Below are 25,093 nucleotides of genomic sequence, written 5' to 3'. Positions count from 1 at the left end.
GTATTCTACAGTCTCCATACCTAGAGGGTGGGACTTCCTTCCTCACCCATGGGGTAAAGAGGCAGTGAGGACAGAGCTCCACATTAAGGACAGATAAAAGGGAGCATCCCCACATCAAGGACACTGGGTGGCTTGAGCAGCAACCTGGACAAGTGAGCCAGGCTTAGGAGCAGACAGCCTGCCTTTCAGATGGCACAGCCTAACGTTGTTAAAACAGTGGGGCCTAGTCGCTTGAAGCAAAGATGATGGGCACAGATCGGATTCCAGCCTCTGCTTGATTTAGACATGAAAGTGGCCTGCTTCTGAACTTTACTTTGTAAATTCTCTAGAATCTTGGACAATTTCAGGTAAAAGGTATGCTTTAAGTGATTGATTGGGTGTAAAAGCTGAGGATGTATTTGTCTCCTAAATCCATATTGTAACAATAGTAATTTTTCTACCAAAATGTTCCCAGACAATTTTTTTTTTTTTTTTTTGAGACAGAGTTTCGCTCTTGTTACCCAGGCTGGAGTGCAATGGCGTGATCTCGGCTCACCGCAACCTCCGCCTCCTGGGTTCAGGCAATTCTCCTGCCTCAGCCTCCTGAGTAGCTGGGATTACAGGCACGTGCCCCTATGCCCAGCTAATTTTTTGTATTTTTAGTAGAGACGGGGTTTCACCGGGATGGTCTCGATCTCTCGACCTCGTGATCCACCCGCCTCGGCCTCCCAAAGTGCTGGGATTACAGGCTTGAGCCACCGCACCCGGCCCCCAGACAATTTTTTAGAGACATGGAGTTGGGCTGTCCTGTACCTTTAGCCAGCCATCCTGGACACTGATGCCTAGGCCTTCTGCTGTGCTTAGCTGATATTCTCCATTAAGATAGCCTCTGGGACCCTGTACCAGGTACTAGCACTAGAGCGCAGACATGCCCTCTGCTCCTCCACAAATGGGACCAGCACTACAGTCTCAGTAGCAGCTTGAAGGCCAGTGAATCCTTCTCGGCTTCCCATCTGGGCACATACAGGTGGTCCACATTCAGATCTCCCTTGACTTTCTCTCTGCTCATGTCTTCATAGCCACACTGGGCCACAATTTGCCTTATCTCCTTGCTTCCTGCTTAGTACTCCACTCTCTCCTTATTCTATTTTAATTTTTGCTATTGGCTTGCTAACTCATTAGTTATACCTCTCTGTTTATTTTACTTGTTTCTCTATATTTTTTTCTTTTTCTTTCTTTCTTTCTTTCTTTCTTTCTTTCTTTCTTCCTTTCTTTCTTTCTTTCTTTTTTTTTCTTGAAATGGAGTCTCAGTTTGTCTCCCAGGCTGGAGTTCACTGTACCAAACTTGACTCACTGAAACCTCCACCTCCCAGGTTGAAGCGATTCTCCTAGCTCAGCTTCCTGAGTAGATGGGATTACAGGTGTGTGCCATCATGCCCAACTAATTTTTGTATTTTTAGTAGAGACAGGGTTTCACCATGTTGTCCAGGCTGGTCTCTAACTCCTGACCTCAGGTGATCTGCCTACCTTGGCTTCTCAAAGTGCTGGGATTACAGGCATGAGCCACTACACCCAGCCTGCCCTATAATCTATAAAGCACATATTTGACTATAACAATCTGCCCTAAATTTTAAGCATATATATGTACACACACACACACACACACGCACAGTTTAAGTATGTATATATACAGTATAAGAATCTTGCAATAGTATATTTCCAATTCGTAACTCCTATCCTTTGTATAATGTTGTCATATTTTTACTTATGCTTTAAACATAATACATGATTACCATTTTACTATATAAAATAAATTATTTCTGGAAAAATATGTATTGCATGTTCACATTTATATTTACCATTTTTGGTGATAATTTTTTTCTTCTAAAGATTCAAATTGATATCTGGTGTCAAAATTCTGCTGCCTGATGAAATGACTTTATTATTTCTTATGATACATATCTGACACCCTTGAATTCTCTTGGTTTCCATTTTATTTATTTTTTTTAAATCTTGATTTGTAAGAGATATTTTTCTCTGGGTAAATAATTCTATATTTTTTTTCAAAAGTTATTTAGTACTTTAAAGATGTCATTCTACTGCCTCTTTCTTATCTTGCATTTTCTGACAAAAACTGTGCTGTTTTGTATATCTTTGTTATACTATGTAATATGATTTTTTTCTGTCTTCATCTATTTTTCTTCTTTATTTTTGGATTTCAGTAGATTGGCTGTGACATGTCTAAGTGCTTTATAAAATAATTGTATTTCGTTCTGCTTGGAGTTTTCTGAGCTTCTTGGATTCGTAGTTTGATTTCTTTCATTAATCTTGGAAAATTCTTGATCACTATCACTCCTGCTTCATTCCCTTTTCTTATTCTGCATTTTTAATTATCATCTTAATCTGGTAAAATTGTCTGACAGTTATTTTATTACTTTGTTTAACGTTTTCTCTCTTTTCTGTATTGGTCTGTATAATTTCTTTTAACCTATATTCATTTGCTTAAGTTGTTCCTAATGTAATAATGAAGCCATCAAATAATCTCTTTACCTCCAATATTGTCTTTTTAATTTCTAGTATCTCAGTTTACTTATTTGTATTGTTTTTATTTCTGTGAAATTTTCCATCTGTTTATAAATATCACCCACTTTTTCCTAGATTTTTTTTAAACATTTATGGTTATTTTAACATCTCTTCATGATAGTTCTTACTCCTGTTATATTTGACTCTCCTTTCTCAATTGCTTTATCTCTGGACCATGGGTTGTTTTCTTCCCTTTGTATAAGCCATAGATAGATAGATAGACAGAAAGATAGATAGATAGATAGATAGATAGATAGATAGATAGATAGATAGACAGGCTATATACATTATATAAAATTAATATATTATTATACATAATTACATATATATTATTGAATGTCAAATGTTGTGTATAAACAAAGAAAGAATGGAGACTGTGATCACTAATATGTAGCTGGGGAGAGGCATGCCTCATCTGGTAGGCTCAGTGTAAGATGCCAAGTCAGTCCATCAGGAGTTGAGCTGAGTGGGTTTTTGTTGGTGTTATCATTGTCTTTGATGCCTCATAGGTTTTGAATTCTCCTGGCAGTAGGTTTCAGTAACTTTGAGCTTACAGTGGAAGATGAGGTGCTAAATAGTTTTACTCAGTGATTTCTCTCTCAGCTTCCAGCTAGTCCTGCACTTCATTGCTGTGGGGTGGAAAGTGGGGGTAGATTCATATTTTCGCCCCTCTCCAAAGGGAAGACAGTTCTTGATTGATATTTAGTGTTAGGCTTATGCTGGGGACAGGAGTGAGTATCTCTTGGCTAAGTCCAGCTTCTGTTTTAGGTGGGCTTCATGCACCTGAGTCTTGGTGGGGGTAGGGGTGCTTTTTCAGCACAGCTGTACCTGTGCCTCCCCTTGGCCTTGGGAAGGAGTTTTCGGATACTCCTCCCAATAGTATTAGTCCTGTGCTTGGTACTGGTGTAGGATGCTTGGCCCAAGACTGATTATTGCTCCTTCTTTGCTCTGTTATATTTGCTTATACCTTCCACAAGCAAAAGTGGACCTTAGTTCATGTCCTGGAAGTGGGAGGGTTTGGTCCAACTTTCTGACTTCAATTTTGCTTTGTAGAAGAATGCGTCTGGGGAAGCCAGTTAAGTTCTGTGCTCATCCTCCAGGAGCCTCCAATAATTCCTGCATGCCTGTGCTGCTTCCTGAGTTCTCTCCTGTCCCTAACTTTTCTTAGGAGCCCATGAAGAAGGCCCAGGAAAAAATTGTTATGCATGAGTATGAACTCTGCCTGTTTCTGAAGCCCACAGCGACTCCACACTAACATAGTATCCATCACTGGATCTGTAGAAATTTTTCTTAATTTATGTAATTTCTCAACATCGACTTATAATAAGTCCACTTGGTTGCCCTGAACCCTTTCCTGATGCAAGTGTTCATTTGCTTGCCTCTACTTGGAGGGATTTATTTCTCTTTGGTACTCTGTTTCTGTAGTTGCCCGGTTACATCAGCTCTCTTATGGCCTGAATAAAAATATGTCTGTATAGATCACCTGGCTTCTTCCTCTTATTAAGTTAGAAGCAGAACCCTTTATTCCTTTCTACATTGCAAGTGGAAGTAGAAGACTAACACGTTGATTTTAATTGACTGCCATATCTGTAGCACCTAAAACAGTGCCTGGAACACAGCAAACACTCAGTAAATGTTTGTTTAATGATACAAGATGCCATGAAAAAAAGAGGGCACATCATAAAAACATGTTGTCACTAAGCTATTCTACTTGGCTGTTTAGAATTTTAATATGAAGTGTGTTCTGATACTTAGAGTAAATGCCAGTGTGATGTACACATTGACCCTGCATCATGTATTTAACAGAGAAGTCTGTTCTTAATTATAATTGTGTACAAGATGCAAAGAAGATGTGAAACAAAATTGAAAGTCTCTGCTTACTGAACTGAAAGCATTGTGAAGGAGTTCCGGTAGAGCACCCTCAAACCCAGTTGGGGATTTATATGCAATGACTCTTGTTCTCATCAAATCGGAACGTTCTACAAGGTTTCAAGACATCTAGCCATTCCAGTCAAGGGTTCTCATGAGCTGTGAGAACAGAGTGGCAGGAACATTTCAGTCACATTGTAGAAGAAGAAAGCTTACTCACAGCCTGGATGAAATTACCTAATTGTTCATAAGCAGATAAGGGCATGCACAATTGTCATTAAATATAACAGAACTAGCATTTACTGAAATTCATTGTTCTGTTCCCACTTTAAAATAATATCCCAAGTGTTACTAATTTGTTTTGTACATATTGAACCAACATGAATCAAAACAGAAGTTACTTGGTACTAATGTAGATGTCATGTGTAATATAGGCATTCTGTGAAATGTGCACTGTTTCGGTCTTAATCACGTCGTTCCCTTGTGGTTTTAATGTGTCTCTTCTTTTTTTGCCTTTGTTTTCTTTTACACACCATCTTCCAGAGCGAATATATTTAATTTAAAAAATGAGCTCTGAAATACTTCAGTCATTGAAAAATCTGAATATTTAATGGGTGTAATATAATACTCTTAATCACCGTTCTTAATGTTAAACTTTAAAGAGAGAAGAACATAAGAATATTCAAGTGCCAATGGATTATATGAAAAAAGAAAAAGAAAACAAAATGCCTTTATTTTTTGGTAAACATACTGTCTTTGATCTCCAAGCCTTTGCTGTTGAAATTGTCGAAGACCTTTCACAGTAGGTATCTTTCTTTGTTTTCCCTTGGAAAGCATTCTCAAGCCATGTTTGATATGAGGAATGCAGTGCACCTAGCTAAAATGCATAAATGTGACATAACATAATAATTCTGGTTAGTCCTCTTCCTTTTAGAGTGTCTGTGAATCCATGAGGCAGCAGGATTGAATTGCATAAGCCTTTAGTCAAAGGAGCACTGGTCTTAGAAACAGAATATTTGTGGTCAAGTCCGGTCAAATCTGGATGCTGTCACTTTCTTGCTGAAGAGACATTTTACATTTCATCCAGCGTTCCATCTACGTTGTAGGGATACTGTGGGAGTCATGAGAAAGGACAGCTGTGGTCATGGTGTGTCAATTGTCACACAATTTTGAACAACTATTCATGTCAAAACAAACAGTGTATGGTGGGAAATGGATGTTTATTTTCAAATACCTCCACACTATTGGCAGTTATGAAGTAAATCTTGTTTCTTACCTGTCCTTTTGTTCACTCTTAAGTTCATTCCAGTAGAAGTTTCCAGTTTGCTTCAGCACCAAATGGGAGAGACAGTATGGCAAATGGTGGCCATTGCCCTTGCAGTGGACCTGGGGACATACATTTCTGGATGTTTTGCTGGTCTGTGTACTCCATTGTACCCATTCTGTCATTACTTAACTTCTTTATGTATAAAAAACAAATTCTTTCTTCTATTTTTTTTTTCCCGTTACCCTCACCCAGTCCGTAACCCTGCATCAATATCTCCCTTGTGATGGTGCGGCTGGGCTGCCCAACTGAGAACACTTAACAGCCTTACCTACCCCAGCTGATGCTGTGCTTACCAAGAACCGTCTTGCTGGGGCCTTGTAGAATTTCTGACCTAGGATACGAAATCAAACACTTTTGCTTTTTCTCTACTTCCTCAAGCTAACCGATATTATAGATCCCTGGATGGCAAGGTCTTCTCTTTTGCACCTTCCTGTGGAGACCCTACTTTTTTCTCTTTCTGAGCATCAAATCTTGTCCTCAGGGATTCAAGATTTTGACTTTTTTCTGCACTATAGTCAAGGATTATCAACTCAAAGCTACTGCAGATGTAGCCCTCATCCCCTCAAAGCTTTCTGTCTGAGGCAAAGCAACATAGAAAACTCAAACTAGAAGCCTACTTTAATCTACAATGGTATAAATAAATCTCACTCATTGTAAGATGTACTTTGAACTCATGGAATCAAACCATCTAACACTACAGGTAAGAGCCATGTCTCACTCCTCAACATGGTTAGGTGAGTGAGTGAGAAGTTACATAACTAAAAAATAAAGACTCTACTAGGTGCAGATATCAACACCATGTTGATATGAGAGGCCATGTTTTGTGAGAAAAGGACTAGGAGTCATACAGGGAAAAATCTATTTCAGCATTAATTTTAAAGGATTGTATTCATTTGTATGTTGAGTTTCATTATACTTTTTCTCAATAATGCGATTTATACTTTTAAAATCTATAGAATTTATTCAGAGTGGAAGAACTTTGCCAGAATAATCAAAAAGGTATGACATGTGCATGCCTACAGAGACAAAAATTAAAGGTGAAAATTTGAACTGTTTGTTGCCACAATAGTCTGGTCACTGTCCACTTGGACAGTCTGTTTCTCTGTCTTTCTTCCTGTTGGCTCTTTTAGCTAGATCTGACTCTGTTGAAGGTGACAGTGAGCCATGCCTGGCTTAATGTTGGCCTTCATGTGGTCAGGACAATATGCCACAATAGTCTGGTCACTGTCCACTTGGACAGTCTGTTTCTCTGTCTTTCTTCCTGTTGGCTCTTTTAGCTAGATCTGACTCTGTTGAAGGTGACAGTGAGCCATGCCTGGCTTAATGTTGGCCTTCATGTGGTCAGGACAATATGGGAAATAAAGTGGATAAGGCTGTATTTGGGGCTAAATATTAACTTTTAATGTTTTTAAAAGAGAATGAGAGTGTAAGGAGACAATAAATTAAATTAATTAAATAAAAAATAATTTTTATTAAGCAAAAGCATTCTGCATAAGATAAGTCTATGCTCCAAAGTCTACTCTAAAATTCTGCTCTGGGAAAAGCTCAGTGACAATATAATTAATGCTCTGGGTCTATCTTTCCTTCACACTCTTAATTTAATTCTCCCTTTGTGTTTTCTGAATCATTTTCAATCCATTGATTAATCAGAGCCACAGCCATCTTTTATATCATCGTTTGGCCCTATTCTTAGGCAGCATTGCCTGTAGCAGAACATACAGACAATCCTAATGAGGAGAAGGCTTTCCATCCATCCGTACACCAGCCAAACTAGAAGCTGGGGAGGAAGAAACTCAAAGACCTTCATGCAGAATACCTGTCCATTGCCAGCTCCGTATTGCAGCTCATTTGCAGCTTTGGTCACCACTGGAGCCTAAGTGTCATGGATTTTTCAGCATTAATTGTGATTAGTAAAATACCTATTCTAAAGCATAAGCCTAGGAAAGTCACAATCTATGTAACATGTTCTTGTTTATTAAGGCACATTTAATGGTATTTGCCCATTGTAAGCACTAAAAAATTGTCACATGTAATTATCATGAACTGCTCCATAAAATGTAGTCAGTTTTACATTGTTTCTCATTATCACTGGGGCTCCCTCTGCATTCTTACAGTGGGTCCAGTAGCTCTCTCTTCTTGCTTTCTGTCATCCCAAATTCCTAAGCGCTCCAAGAGTTTAGGCAAAAATCAAAGAGAATCAGATATTCACACCCAGAGAGAGAGCACTGAGATGCCATTAACTCACTTGTGATTTTTATTCTTTATGCCTTCTTGCGTTTCTCTTTTTTTTTTTTAATTGCATTTTAGGTTTTGGGGTACATGTGAAGAACATGCAAGATTGTTGCATAGGTACACACATGGCAGTGTGATTTGCTGCCTTCATCCCCATCACTTATATCTGGCATTTCTCCCCATACTCTTTCTCCCCAACATCCCACCCCCCACTGTCCCTCCCCTATTTCCCTCCAACAGACCCCAGTGTGTAGTGCTCCCCTCCCTGTGTCCATGTGTTCTCACTGTTCAACACCCGCCTATGAGTGAGAACATGCGGTGTTTGATTTTCTGCTCTTGTGTCAGTTTGCTGAGAATGATGGTTTCCAGGTTCATCCATGTCCCTACAAAGGACATGAACTCATCGTTTTTGATGGCTGCGTAATATTCCATGGTGTATATGTGCCACATTTTCCCTGTCCAGTCTATCATTGATGGGCATTTGGGTTGGTTCCATGTCTTTGCTATTGTAAACAGTGCTGCAATGAACATTCATGTGCATGTGTCCTTATAGTAGAATGATTTATAATCCTTTGGATATATACCCAGTAATGGGATTGCTGGGTCAAATGGGATTTCTATTTTTAGGTCCTTGAGGAATCGCCACACTGTCTTCCACAATGGTTGAACTAATTTACACTCCCACCAGCAGTGTAAAAGTGTTCCTATTTCTCCACATCCTCTCCAGCATCTGTTGTCTCCAGATTTTTTAATGATCACCATTCTAACTGGTGTGAGATGGTATCTCAATGTGGTTTTGATTTGCATTTCTCTAATGACCAGTGATGATGAGCATTTTTTCATATGTTTGTTGGCCTCCTGTATGTCTTCTTTTGTAAAGTGTCTGTTCATATCCTTCGCCCATTTTTGAATGGGATTGTTTGTTTTTTTCTTGTAGATCTGTTTTAGTTCTTTGTAAATTCTGGATTATCAGCCCCTTGTCAGATGGGTAGACTGCAAAATTTTTTTCCCATTCTGTTGGTTGCCGATTCACTCTACTGACTGTTTCTTTTGCAGTGCAGAAGCTGTGGAGTTTGATTAGGTCCCATTTGTCTATTTTGGCTTTTGTTGCCATTGCTTTTGGCGTTTTGGTCATGAAGTCCTTGCTTACTCCTATGTCCTGAATGGTTTTGCCTAGATTTTCTTCCAGCATTTCTCTTTAAAGTAGGCTCAGAGCAACCTAGTACTTAGCCATTCTGAGGGCTCTGGGATGCAAGGCCTACGTGCATTGCCATGGTTACTGATGGAGTAGGATCAATACTTCTCTCTCTTGATTAAAGCAGGTACACAATTGGCCCATGATTGGGCTCTAGTGGCTGCATCTTAGCTCTCAATTCATTCATTTCCACCCAGCCACTCGAGACAGCCCAAGAGCCCTGAGTAAAGATGGAATCCAAAAACCATCCACTCCTGGACCTTGGACAGTCATTTTCTTTGCCACCATAGAAATTCCTGCTTTGGGGTTCTCAAGCAGCTCTAATCTTTAAATCCTCAAAGTACAAAATAGACGATTACACTCTTTCTTCTAAACAAAGGGTTACTGGCCCATGCCTGTGTGGGAAGTCGCCCTGGCTGCTACCATTAGACTCCAAGCGTTCCCTTCTGAAGGAGACTGATACAGTGATTCCAAGTAACTTTGCTTCTAAAGTATGATTTCTCAAGTCAGCCATGTATGCTCCAATGACTGCAGAAGAGTCATGCTTAGAAAAAAATTTTTTTTCTTTTTTTTTTCCGCATTTTTTTATTGCATTTGAGGTTTTGGGGTACATGTGAAGGACATGCAAGATTGTTGCATAGGTACACACATGGCAGTGTGGTTTGCTGCCTTCCTTCCCCTCACCTGTATCAGTCATTTCTCCCCATGCTATCTCTTCCCACCTCCCCACCCCGCATCCCTCCCCCATTTCCCTCCAATGGACCCCCCCCAGTGTGAAGTACAGTAAGAAAATAGAGCTGCACTGATTTAATATAGAAAGTTTAAATGTATTTGGAAACCACCTTGGGTATTGGTGAACAAATATTGGGTAGAAATAACGTGTTGCAGAATTTTGTGTAATCAAACATCCTACAAGATGTAAAAAAAAAAAAAAAAAAAAAAAACAATGTCCAGAGCTTGTCTTCTCACTCAAGAGCATGGGCAAGCTACTGAGACAAGGAAGCAATTATAGTTTCCTTTGCCTTTTCTTGAGGGGAAAAAAAAAAAAAAAAAAAAAAAAAAAAAAAAAAAAAAAAAAAACCTCCTGCATCTGGATCTAATCATCTTCTGAGTCATTACTGTACACATCTTTCCAACTCTTTGTTCAGTGTTGGCACATTGGTGGCTTTGGCATTGTTATTGTAGGACTACGTATGCCAGATAAATTAGCAAACACTAAGAATTGGGTTTGTTTTCTTGTTTCCAGAGAGCAGCCTGTAAAACATCTCCCAGCACATCACTGGCTGTTCCCACTTCATGAATCTGAGTTAGAGTTATGCTCACTAGGCAGACACATTTGAGAGATGGGGGAAATCAGAGATTTGAGAAATAAGTTTCTTCATCACATGTAACAACTGCAGCAATATTAATATTTTTACAATTAAGAGGACAAAACCCTGGATCACTGCAATTATACATAAATAAAAGCTAGAGATATTGAACAACTTTGCAATTAGTTTGCTCTAACAGTACTATTTTTAATGACAATTTTAAACATAGAAAACCTTTTGTTATTTTTAAAGAAAAATTTATCAGCTACTTGTGAACATGTAGGTAGTATTTTAAGTAAAATTTCTAAATAATAAAGTATCTTTGATACATTTCTAAAAACACCTAAATATTTGATAACTTTATAAAGTTGTTGCCATATTATAGTAAATCTTAAAAAATTCAGAGTTAAATTATTATAAAACACAAAAACACCTTGGGTCCCTAGATTTGCAAATTAAAAGTATTAGTGACTAAGTAACTTCTGCAGTAAAATACATAAGCGTTTTTATCTGTGTTGTAATAATATAGCATATATCATATATTAAACCTTCTTTCTGCACTGTCTCACAATCATCACAAAATCCCAGTGCAGAAACAATCATAGCTCTCCAGGCAAAGCAGAGATTAACAGAGTTTGAATTTACCTAGGACGTCATAGTCTGGTGTAAGTTCTATCTCCTGGGGGCTTCATTAAAAAAGAACCGAATAATAAGAAGCTGTGAGTTAATTTAATGTACATTGAAAAATCTACTATATGCATGTAATAAAAAGAATTTAATATTGTGATTGACAAGTGTCTCTTTACATGCCCAGATTTTTAAAAGAAGAGAGAAAAAGAAAGAAAGAGAGAGGGAAAGAAAGAAAGAAAGAAAGAGAGAGAGAAGAAGAGGAAGATGAAGAGGAGGAGGAAAAAGAAGCAGGAGAAGGAAGGATGGAAGGAAGGAAGGAAAGAAGGAAGAAAAGAAGGAAGGAAGGAGGGAAGGAGGGAAGGAGGGAGGGAGGGAGGGAAAGAAGGGAGAGAAGGAATGAGAGAAGAGAAAGAAAAAAAAAAGAGAAAGAGAGAGAAAGAAAAAGACCCTGGGTGTGGTGGCTCATGCCTGTAATCTCAGCACTTTGGGAAGCCGAGGTGGGCAATCACAAAGTCATGAGTTCGAGACCAGCCTGACCAATGTCATGAAACCACGTCTCTACTAAAAAATACAAAAAAGTTAGAAGGTCATGGTGGTACAAGCCTATAATCTCAGCTACTTGGTAGGCTGAGGCAGGAAAATCACTTGAACCTGGAAGGCAAAGGTTGTAGTGAGCCAAGATCATGCCATTGCACTCCAGCCTGGGTGACAGAGCAAGACTCTAAACAAACAAACAAACAAACAACAACAACAACAACAACAACAACACGCAAAGAAAAAGAAAGATTTATTCTAACTTATAAGGATTGCTTAATATAATAATTAATATAATTATTAATAATTGCAATTTGTAAAATAAGTTATAATTGACAGAACAAAAGAGGAAATCATATGAACATCTCAGTAGTTACAGAAAGCATATGCAATACACATTTAGGATAAGATAATAACACTCTCAATAATTCAAGAAATAAAGTAGATTTGAAACAATGTATGCATTAAAATATAGAGGAAGCTAACAAAAATTTGGGGAACATTAACAGCATTTATTTTAAAACTAGAATAATTTATACTCAGTGTTATTACTTATACTCAAATTTGTACAAAAGGTCCTCAGCAGTAAAATATGATGAAAACAAAGGAAATTATAAGAATGAAATACTCACCAGAATGTAGAAAACTTATACTTTTATTATTTTTAAATAATAATTGTTTTATTTAGAATTTTTTTTAATCTCCAGAAAAATTATTGAAAACAACAGTAGAAATTACTAAAGTTGCTAGATATAAGCTTAATATACAAAAGTAATCTAATTTCTGTGTCTCAGTGGCAAATGATTAGAAAGTTTAACTAAATGAAACACATCATTAAATATTAACAAATTCTTAAAATGCCCCAATAAATACACAGAAGAAAATACAAAACCTTGTTAAGAGATGTTCAACAATACAGTAATACATAGAGATATACTACATTTATCAATAAGGAGAATTAATCTAGGTGATTTTTAAAATGTATTTGAAAGAGTGCATGACCATGAAGATATGAAGAGAACTCTAGAATGGGGTTAGCCTACTAAACGTTAAGCCATTATCATTATAAAGCTATAATGGTTGAAAGTGTGTAGTACTAGTGCAGAGGTGTATTATAGCAAGGTAAGAAGGTACTCCAATGCAATTCCAACGTCCTAGTACACTACCAGGCAAGCATTTGCTTTTTCATGGAGCCATAGAGGCTCACAAAACAAATCAGAATCACACAGTTTTTGAAGAACTTACAAATATTGAGCAATATGTAGGAGAATATATACTGGAAATTCAAACACCTAGAGTAGTTTGCAAGCAAAAGATGAAATGGAAGGAGCATATTGAAAATCTAAATTTATTGTTACACAAGATCCCCTCTCTTGCTGACATTAGTCTTTTCCAGTAGCAATGTAATAATGTGGTTGTGAGAACCAGACTGAAGATGAGCAAGAATTCTCAGCATAGGGAAGCAGCCTAGAATCATTAACACTTGCTCCATGGGAAGATGCAGAAGCAAGTGTACTGGCCACAGCTGCAACTCACTTTTTCCTGCTGAATAGCAATAATTGCTCTGGGCAGAAGATGCATAAAGTCCAAATAGGTGTCATCAAAGGACATGCAATATAGCTGTCATTTATTTGTATTAGCATTACTTTTAATATCCTTATCTATTTTCAAACCTGTGTCCAACACACATTTATAGTCTATCTAAGAAAAGCTCTATCACACAGGTGACTACTTACAACCCATCTATATTTGTAAGTTGTTCCTATCAGAGTGTGTATTTATTTCTCTTATTTCTATGGCATTGTGAGGCATTCTCAATAAATGAAACAATCACACAGACACAAATTTATCAATACAATAAAATAAAGATTTCAGAAACAGAACCATACAAGCATGGAACTTTATGACACTGGTGGCTTGAGAGATTGGTGCAAAAAAGAGATAATTATTCAATAACTAGAGCTTAAAAGTAATTTTCTATAAAGCATATATACATGTATGATACCTATGTCATTCCACATACAAAAATTATCTCCAAATAGAATAACTTAAGTAACAAAAATAGAAACTAAAACTCTTAGTAGAAAATAAATGTTAATATATTTTAGAACTTGATACCATGAAATATTTTTTCAGTAATACACAAAAAATTAACTATAAAAGAAAATACTAGTAAATTTCACCATATTTATCTTTTTTTTTTTTTGACAGAGTCTCACTCTGTTGCCAGGCTGGAGTGCAGTGGTGTGATCCTGGCTCACTGCAACATCCATTTTCCAGTTTCAAGTAATTCTCCTGCCTCAGCCTCCCAAGTAGCTGGGACTACAGGCATGTACCACCATGCCCGGCTAATTTTTTGTATTTTTTAGTAGAGATGAGGTTTCACCATGTTGGCAACGATGGTCTCAATCTCTTGACCTAGTGATCCACCCGCCTCGGCATCCCAAAGTGCTGGAATTACAGGTGTGAGCCACTGCGCCCGGCCAATTTGACCATATTTATATTGAAAAACTTTTGTATGTCAAAAGATGCCTTAAATACAGTGAAAAAAAAAACTTTAAGAAGTTTTACAAACTTTTGCTTTAAGAACTTTACAAACTCTAAGAAGTTATTTGCAATATATACAGCCAATGGATTTTGGAATTAACAATATACAAAGAAAGCCTTCAAATTTAGAAGAAAAATACAAGCAATCCAATTAAAAATGCATAAAATATATAAACAGACATTTCACAGAAGAGGAAAGCAAATGGATACTAAGTACTTCAAAGAAAGCTTAATATTAATGACAGAAAAGTACAAACCAAGACTTTGGTGAAACACCATCTTAAATATTAAAAAATATATATATACAAATAGTCTTTTGGAAGTCTCCAATAAGATGCAGATGAAGAGAAGTAATGCTTTGTGGCAACGGGTGCTACTTTTTGGAATAGAGTTTGGCATAATTTCATCAGGTTGAATGGTCACATGCTCCCTCTCTAGGAACATATCCAAGGAACAGTTGCTAAGGGAGAAGTGTGCAGTAATGTTCTTGCCAACACTTTTCACGTGGTGGAAACCTAGAGCCCATGTTGAATACCCATCAACTTGAGAGTCAGCAAGTAAAGTGGGGTATATTGACATAATGAAATACGTGACAGTAAGCAAACCGATGAACACGGTGACGCAGCAAGGTGGTGAATTTTAAGCCCAACAGATTCTTTGACAGTTCGCTTTATATGCCAACTTGACAAGGTTATGGTGCCTAGTCATTTGGTCAAATGTGAGTCCAGATGTTGCTATAAGAATCCTTTTTAGAAGTGTATGACATTTAACTCAGTACACCTTGAATAAAGCAGATTACCCTTCATCACATGGGTCAGCATTGTCTAATCAGTGGACAGCCTTCAAAGCAAAGACCGAGGTTGTGAAGTAGAAAGAATTCTCCTCCAGACCACAATATAGAATACCCACATAACTTCCCAGTCTGTGCCCTGTAGAATGACTCAAGATGGCAGCATTAACTTTTCCCTGAATTTCTAGCCTGCTTACCTGCCCCACAGATTTTAGACTTGCCAGCCTCCACGACTCCGTGAGCCAATTCATTGAAATCCCTCTCTCTCTCTCTCTCATTCCTAACAGCAATAAAAACTCATTCAACAATTTTTGATAACGTAAATGGCTAAAATTATATATGTATATAATTTTAGATGCACATATGGCTGCAATGAAATTGTAAGTAAAGAAAAGCAAGAGGATAAAGAACACAGGTTAAAAGGTGGTTTTTATGAAGGATGAGAGGAGACTGAAGGAAGGGACGGAGGAGGACACATGGTTACATGCATGTTTTTATTAAGGACCCACTTGCTTTCTGAGGGTGGGTTCATGAAAGCTAGTTACAGCCCTCCCTCAATATCTGTAGGAGATTGGCTACAGGAGCACACCCCGTGGACAACAAAATCCCCAGATGCTCAAGTTTTTTAAATATAAAATGGGATCATAGTACTTGCATATATCCCACACACATCCTCCTGTATATTTTAAATGACCTTTAGATGATGTATAATGCTTAGTACAATGTAAATGCTATAAAAGAGTTGTTACACTGGATTGTATTTTTATTTGTAACATTTTGTGGTAAAATTATATATTATTATTTTTGAATATATTTTAATCTGTGGTTGGCTGAATCTGCTGATGTGGAACCTACAGATATGAAGGGCCGACTGTACATCATTTTGTTATTTTATTTTATTTTATATAATATTTTTGAGAAAATTTTTGAGAGACAGAGTCTTACTTTGTCACCCAGGCTGGACTGGTAGTGGTACGATCTCAGCTCATTGCAACCTCTACCTCCCAGGTTCAACTGATTCTTGTGCCTCAGCCTAGGATTATAGGCACCCACCACCACAGCAACTAATTTTTCTATTTTTAGTAGATACAGGGTTTCACCATGTTGGCCAGCCTGGTCTTGAGCTCCTGACCTGGTGATCCACCCCCCTCAGTCTCCTAAAGTGTTGGGATTACAGGTGTGAACCACCACTCCTGGCCCATTTGGCAAATTTTTTTTTTTTTTTTTTTTTTTTTTTTTTTTAGTAAACATGAGATTTCTTCATGTCAGCCATGCTAGTCTTGAACTTCTGGCCTCAAATGATACACCCACCTTGACCTCTCAAAGTGCTGGGATCACAGGTGTGAGCCAGCCTGCCTGGTTGATTGTACTTCATTAAAAATAATAATTTAATAGGAGCAAGATGGCATAGTCCAATGATAGCTTGCCATAAACAAGAGTTGCATATGATCCAATCTTGGGCATCTGAGATCCTTTAAAATATAAGTGAATAAGTGAATCAATCAATGAGTCAGTAAGATCAGTGATTTTCTGGCGCTCATGAATTGAGGCAGGAGGGGAGCCAGGGAAGACACACAGACTGAGGGAGGTGGACTTCCGCACAGCTAAGCTCATCTTGTCAACGTGTCTGCCAGGTGGAGGAAGCAGGATCATTTGCAAAACCTTACTGCCTTCTGGAATCACCGGGGTAGGAGAAAATTCCAATACCAGGATCTTACCCACAGGTATTCAGGTTTAATTGATCTCAGATGTTGCCTAGGCATCCAAATAGTCTCAGAACCTCCAAGTGATTCTAAGGAGCAGCTGTCGAGATTCCCCAGGGAGGAAGGTGCATTTTATTGTGAAAGTGGGTGGACACTTGGCTTATAGTGAGTTTTCAGCAAGCCAGGAACTTGAATTGATTTTCTTTGCAGAAAGCGCGCTCTAGGCACGCAGCAGGATGGATGGTAAAGAGGAGAGGTCAGAGGTCAAGGAGCAGGTTGGACGTAGTCCTTCTCTATGGCAGTGGAGAAAAGCTGACATATCTGAGGCATGAAGTGATGGAACTGAACCTGCTGAGCCGCGAATTCAGAGGCTGAGAGGAAGACGGAGGCTGGTCTAGGAGGGGCTGGGATTCAGAGGCTGAGAGGAAGGTAGAGATGGTATAGGAGGAACTGGAATTCTGGCCTCTGACCTGGAGCTTAGGAAGGCTGCAGTCGCTGAGGAGTGGCGATGGGAGAGGAATGCCCGGCCTTGTGATATGTCACCTGTGCGGGCATGAAGATTGCTCTTAGAAGTGTGTTGGCTGCAGGAAAAGATGTGTGAGTTGCTCATGTGGCTCGAGAGTTGGGTCCTGGGAGAGGAGTCGGGGAAAAAGTTTAGGTGCTGTTTGCATTGCCTATCAAAAGTCTCCCATGCTGTGTTCAGAAACCACTGCTGCCTGTTCTTGGAACTCTTTGTGCCATGTCGGTTAGCCGCTGGGTGCTTCTGGTGAGCAGGGGCCTTGTAGCTGTGGTGACGGGACTCACGCCTCTGCAGAGTTCAGTGCCTTGGGGCCAGCTGGGGCCCAGTCCCTGTCTTAAAGTATCCAGAATGCTTTGTGTCACCCCACAAACATCTGTCCTGCTTTTGTTTTTTTGATTGTTTTTAAATGAAAAGTGATGATCCATTAAATCTACAGCTAAAACCCTTAGAAACTAATATTGGATTTTCTTCATCTATAGCAAGCCATTTAAAGGTCATTAGTAATCATATTGCTATTAGTATTCATCATACTAATGATTAAAGATCAAATAGAAATTTTAATCTATAATTTGACTATTAGTCATATTTATAATTAATTCGTTATAAATTAATAAATAATTGATTTACTGAAAGCCTAGTTTCGAATTATTTCCACAATATAATTTTTTTTTTCCCTAGTTTGTCACTTTGGGTCTTAGGAGAACTGAAGAGTGAAATCATTGAACTTACATCATAAGTAGAAGTCATCAGAGCCCACCTCCTTTGAAAGACTTTGTTTCTTTCTTTTGGTTTCTCATTATGGATGATGTTCATTCAATTATAGTCAGTTGATTTAACCTGGATTTTTAAGATGAAGAAGAGAAACACAAAGTGAGAAATCCAGCCTTGCATTATGGATCCCTGAAATCCCTGGAGTTTAAGTTTGGACAACAGGCACCGTGGAGAGGTGCCTGGAAGGAAGGAGAAAGGGGTCGGGAAAAGTGGCCTCTTTCAATAGCCTTGTATTCCTGAACCTAAAACAAGCAAGTCCAGCGGAGGTGTCTGTCAAATTAAACCAGGAAACACATCAGTATTTTTGAAGAAAATGAGGAGCAGAGGGAAAGCCTCTCTAGTTTGTGGAAACACAGAGTGGAAAGCATGTGCCTGGGAGCCCGTGGCCCAGGCCTTGCCTCTGTCAGGTTCTCTTCATTCTGGAAGGAAGCAGCGACCTTCGTTGCATAAAGGTCAGAGCCAAGTCCAAAGGGTGGGCCTGATGCCGGCTGCAGCCCTAACTAGACTGCACAGTCTGCACTTTTGACAGCCCTGAATAGCAATATCTCCAAGTGCTCAGCCTGCAAGATGAGCTGCGGTGAAGACCAGCACAGCGGCGGAGGTGGGGAAGCCTTAGGAGTGGGGTTGGAGATTGAAGCCACAGCCAGCCCTGTCCCCACAGGAACACTGCCCAGCACGGGACCCAGCTCCTCAGGCCACCTGGAATCCTTAGAGTCCAGCAGGAATTGACTCCCACGATCTCCTAAGGTGGGAAGAACACGAAATTGCACTTGGGAGTACAGTTCACATGATTTTCAAATATATGCACATATAAAGAGCCAGCTTTCAAAATAATCTCAAAGAAGTCTCACTTTGTACTACGTGAGGTTGGCACCTTAGACAGAAAGGACGACCTCTGTCAGAACCTTACCGTTCCCAACTGAAAAACGCAGGAGAGGCTTGTGGTCTTTCTCTGCTGCACAGTAAGAGGTTTGAAGGTTGTTAACTGGCTCACCCCTGGGCTGGGAACACGTGGGTGACTTAAAACTCTGCTCTTTGATTCCGAACGTGAACATAAACCATTCGGCTGATGGAGTGATTGTAACAGTGCATGTCTGGAATGCAGAGAGGCATTTATGATAATTAGAAATAATCAAATCCATACTAAGGAAGTAGGGGCAAGAGAATGTTCAGTAATTTGTAGCTAAATGACTTTAGGACCTTAAGGTAGAATTTCCAGGTGGTGCTTATAGGTCTCATAAACACTTGATTTAAAGGGGCAATATTAACATGGAGGTTTATGATCAGAGCACTGAAATTAAATTGATTGTGCCTGCTCTGGCTCTAAAAATAAAAATGGAATAACAATTCGGCTACCTACGTTAAAAGGCTGAAAGCAAAGACTTACATAGCAGAGCAACGTCTGACATCAGTGTGACTCAGGGACTGTGCAGGCAGAGAGTACAGGAAAAAACCCCAGTGGGTAAACTGGTGTTCAGACGGCTCAGATTCTAACCTCACTCTGCCTGTCAATTGCAAATGTCACTTGTGATGACTCCCTGCTGTGTAAGAGGTTGGGGAAGGCAGCATCTCTGGTGGAAATGTGTTCAGCAACCTTGAGGGCCACTGTCCAAAAAGTGGAGCTCCACAGGCACTGGGTAGAGTTTGCAAAACAAAGGCTTTTGAGGAGGTTAGCAAGGTAGTGGGGTGGGCCATGGTGAGGAACTGGAGAGAGATGAGGCATTCTTAGGGAAACTGAGGGTGGCTTAGAAAGGGATCGTTGGCCACTTCCAATTTATGGGAGGAAATTTCTAAAAGTATGAAGTGGATTGAGACATTATCTGAAAAATGGAGATAGTCACACAAGTTTCTGTCTCATCTACTTATAGATTTGTTGGGAAAATCGTATAAGAAAGTATACCGAAATCATCCTTACACTGCAAAGTTTAGTTAAATGCACGGTGGTGTGTAACGTGTGTGAAGAGGTTGGTGATTATTTGTTGAATGAACAAAACCAGTCTATGGATGGTAGCATAAGGAAAGAGGACACCACTGGAGAAGACTTAGAAAGCCTGAGTCTTTGTCTCTCCTAAGACATCCACCGGCCATTTGGGATTAACTAGCAGGCAGTGAAGAAGACCAATCCTGCAATAGGGATTTTACCCCAAAGTTAGGTTTCTTATTTCCTGTGCCTCACTTTTCTCAACTGCACAATAAGGTGATAAGACTACCGAGCTTAGAGTTGCATCAGGATGAGAGGACTAGGTCCACATAAAATGCTTCATCAAGTAAAAGGCTCAGAGGAAAGATGGCGCTAGGAATAGAAGCTCGGAGCTGTTGAGGCGGGGATGGTGTTGGAAGTCGTGAGGTTCAATAATGTAACAGGGAAAGATGTAGACAGAGAAGGGTTAAAAGGTTGAGTTCTGAGGTTCACTGACTCTAAGAGGTTGGGAGTATAAGAAGAAAACAGAAAATAAGTTGCTTCTTCCCCTGAGAAGGAGCAGCCAGTAAGTTAGAAAGGAAAACAGGACAGGATGGGTTCCAGAACCTCATAAATTGAGAGCTTCTGAGGAAGAGCAGTTGATTAACCATGTTAAATGATACCCATGGGTCAAAGAAAACGCGATCTGAGACTTGACCATTGGATTTCACAATGTGAAGATCATTTTTGACCTTAACGAAAGCACTATAAGGGTAAGATGGGGGCAAAACTTCACAGAAGAGAGCTCAAGACAACAGCACGAACAGCATGTTGGGCGTGAGACCCTGGAAGGCCTGAATCATCAGCATGAGGTTTATGTAAGGCCTTTGCCTCTGTGTCTGGGAATGCCCATCCTGTCCCCGTTCCTGCCCTGACAGTCTCAGCAGAGTCCCCTGGGCATCAGTCTCATCGACTGGACTAGCAAGTTTCCAGTGGCTCAAACAGAAATACAAGCCTGAAGAAAGAACCATGTATGGCCAGGCACTGAGGTACACATCTGTTATCCCATGACATTGGGAGGCCAACACAGGTAGATCACTTGAGGTCAGAAGTTTGAGGCCAGCCTGGCCAACAATGGCAAAATCCCGTCCTTGCTGAAAATACAAAAAATTAGCCATGCATGGTGGCACATGCCTAGTGTCCTAGCTACTCAGGAGGCTGATGCAGGAGAATCACTTGAACCTGGGAGGTGGACTTTGCAGTGAGCTGGGATCACACCACTGCACTCCAGCCTGGGTGATAGAGACAGAGTCTGTCAAAAAAAAAAAAAAAAGAAGAAGAAGAAGAAGAGGAGGAAGAAGAAGAAGAAGAAGAAGAAGAAGAAGAAGAAGAAGAGAAAAAGAAAGAAGGAAAGAGGAAAGAAAGAAAGAAAGAAAGAAAGAAAGAAAGAAAGAAAGAAAGAAAGAAAAAGAAAGAGAGAAAGAAGGAAAGGAAAGGAAAGGAAAGGAAAGGAGGGAGGGAGGGAGGGAAGGAGGGAAGAAGGGAAGGAGGGAAGGAGGGAAGGAGGGAAGGAGGGAAGGAGGGAAGGAGAGAAGGAAGGAAGGAAAAGGAAGGAAAGAAAAGAGTACCACGCATGTGTCTAGAGTGAGCTGGGAGCTCTGTGAAGTCAGAAATAATCTAATGTGGTGAGCAAATGGAGTAGAAAAAGATAAAAGGCGAACCCTTAACTCTGGAGGGTAAAATGGCCCAGTTGAGGGCTTCACGGAAACCTCCCATCGTGTCTTCTATTCTGGAAATCTTGGAGCTGGAATTCTGCTCAGCATATTCTCTAAAATCCCATAGCCATGTTCTCTTCTTATCTCAGCACCAAGCTCCCATCCCTGCAGGGATGCATAGAGATGCCCTTAGAAGCTTTTGAGACGTCCAATGGAGCTGTATCATGAATCCAAGCCGTTTGAAGTAGTTTGACTGTGTCCTCACCCAAATCTCATCTTGAAGTGTAGTTCCCATAATCCCCATGTGTAGTGGGAGGTACCAGGCAGGAGGTAATTGAATCAAGGGAGTGGTTACCACCATGCTTCTCTCTTGATAGTGAGTGAGAGCTCATGAGATCTGATGGTTTGATAAGGGACTTTTTCTCCTCTTGCTCTGTGCTTCTCCTTGCTGCTGCCATGTGAAGAAGAACGTATTTCCTTCCCCTTCCACCATGACTGTAAGTTTCCTGAGGTTTCCCTAGCCCTGCAAAACTGTGAGTCAAATAAACCTCTTTATTTTCTAAATTACTCAGTCTCAGGTGTGTCTTTATTAGCAGCATGAGAACAGACTAATACACCAGTACAGCACATGTTGCCCAGTACTATGTGTAGCATCTCAGGGCCTCAGTTTCCTCATTTATAAAATTAAAAGGTTTAGTTAAATGATCCCTAAAGTTCTCGATTTTGTGAAATTTCACAATTGTTATTTTTGTAAAACTACATGAAGGAACTTGGTTAAAGCAGTTTTCCTGCACCTGTAAGGCCAGTGTTACTTCTTTGACATTTTGTATCTGTGCTGTAGGTAACTGGCTTGCCAAAATTTGGATTATTGGGTAAACAAGACATTATCTCACTTGGTCTTGTTGAATAAGTGTATAAGTATAATTAACCCTGTTAATGGGAATATAGACAAGCTAGTTTATCTTATGAGTATCACTGAACAGACTCTCCCAGTGGATTGAAACTTTGGCTCTGACCAGTCTCATAAGAAAAAAATCAAAAATGAAATCTTCTTTTAAAGCAAATGCCACTTCAAGCCCATAACTCCACCCACTCCTTACTATCCCAATTAATGAAGTATATCTTACACTGATATCTATTTTTATTGTTCAGGACCCTTTACTGTATTAAAAAAAAACACATAGTTCTTATTGTATCTAAAATATAGGTTGTAATCTAATGGGAAAAAACATTTTCACTTATTAATGAATTAAAGTTGAAGGTGCTTTATGTCAACTAAGCCATTCCCTTACATAGCTATAGGTCTCTCTGTATTTATATAAAAATTTTCCTGCCTGACCATTCTGTTTACCATGTTCTTTCTATATATTCTTTAAATGTTATAAATCCTAAAACACATTGAAGAAACAACTGGAAAATCCAAATAATGACACACACAAAAATCATTAAACTTTCCTCTGTTCAGATGCCTTATGGCTAAAATTCACATAGCACATTCTAAGGAAAAAAGAAACAGTTAGTTTATATAGTTCAATAAATGTGGTCTTTGAAAGCATAAAACATTGCCTTTCATAGAAAAGTTCCAAGACCACAAACAATCTTTTTATAAATACTTTTATTCACCTTTTTTCATGTATGAAAACATAAATTCCAGAATCATTTATGAAAAACCTTTCTTAAAGCACGGCTCTGCTTCTAAGAGCAGCACTTTGCAGCACCTCCTATTCACATCTGACCAAGGAAAGACCAGCTGCAGAGCTTTACAATAAATATAAAGACCTGATGAAGTCGTGCTAGGCAGAGGACCATGACATTGCTTCTCTTGTTACAGTACTTCTTTCTGGTTCTTCTCAACTTGGAATTTCGCTTTAAAATGTCCCATTAATTCCTATTAGGGAGCTACTAGTAAAGAAAATTGCACGTTAGCTTTTATCAATCTGTATGAATAAATGTTAACCATTCTCAGTTAAAAGCCCTCCTTTTAGATCCACTCATGTGAAAACAGCTAGAGCAGCATGCACATTGGCAAATCATTCAGAAGATTAATGCACTCCAGCCTGCACAAAGACTCCGAGATGTGTATTAGCATTATAGATTTTAATTTGAAATAATGTCAGTCTTTTCGGGCCTGCATTGTAGTGCATGAGCTGCCATCTGCTTATAATAATGAGTCTGACAATCCACGTAAATGTGATTTGCTGCTTCTTTTGCCAACATAATGGCCGGGATATTGATCCTGATGGTGGAGCAGTTGCAGGCATTTCATTCAATAGAAGCAGAACAGTCCCGAGAGCTGAGACGTCTGAGGATTCGGCTGGAATGACAGTCAAAAACAAAAGTGTGTTTCCCCATAGTAGGGGCAACACTGTGGACTTCCGGAATGAGGGCAATTTTCATTCTTTTCTCAGTATTTCAGTACAGCTCGAAATGTAATCTACCAAATTAACGAGAGAAGAAATCTACCATAAAGATGGGAGACTGTCCTCAGCCTTCCCTTCTTCACTGTCTTATCTGAGATGGGATTGCCAAACTAGGAGCTCAAGGAGTTCCGTGTCCAGCCAAACCTTTGCGAGCACTGTCTGATACGGCAGTCACCAGCCACATGTGACTGGTTCCATTTCAAATAACTAAAATGTAATGAAATTAAAATGAATTTATCAGGACTCAGCTAATTGTACATACATGTCTTCAGTGCTGTTATTCACGATAGCCAAATAGTGAAGTGGCCCAGTGTCCATCCATGGATAAAGGGATAGATAAAATGTGGTATCTATACACACAGTTCAATATTTTCAGCCTTGAGACAGAAGGAACTCTGGCACATGCTACAGTATGGTGAACTTGAGGACGTTATGTTGAATGAGATAAGCCAGTCTTCAACTATTCATAACAGACTGTTTTTATTATATGTTTCATATTGCATATTATATGTTTTTAATTTTGTTTTTTATTGATACTCAATAGATGCACATATTTCCAAGGTGCATGTAATAACAATACATTCACACAATTTGCAAAGATCAAATAAGTATAATTGGGATATCTACTTTGTATCCATTACAAATACATCACAAATTTTCTGTCTTTATGCTAGAAACATTCAAATTATTTTCTTCTATTTTGAAATTTGCAATAGATTATTGCAAACTAGTCACCTATTGATCAACCAAATACTGTGTCATATTTCTTCTATCAATCAGACTGTACAGTTGTACCATTAACCTGTATATTATATTTTATTATATGTCATGTTGGACTGCTGGACCTTCAGTACAGTTTTTACTTTCTCACTTTACAAAATTTGCTCAGGAGTGTGGGGCACAGGGAGAATCTCACATCTCTGAACAGAGGCAAAACATGCTGGTCTGGAGCCCTCATCTGTTTCCACATGACAGATGTGAGAGCCTCTTCCATTTTGCAGATCAAAGCACTGAGCCTCAGCGATCGACTGTACCTTCCCCAGGGTCATAAATATCGACTAAGAAAGG

The sequence above is a fragment of the Saimiri boliviensis genome, chromosome 1, assembly GCF_048565385.1.
Source record: "Saimiri boliviensis isolate mSaiBol1 chromosome 1, mSaiBol1.pri, whole genome shotgun sequence".
NCBI lineage: Eukaryota > Metazoa > Chordata > Mammalia > Primates > Cebidae > Saimiri > Saimiri boliviensis.
Note: the sequence above shows the minus strand (reverse complement) of the source record.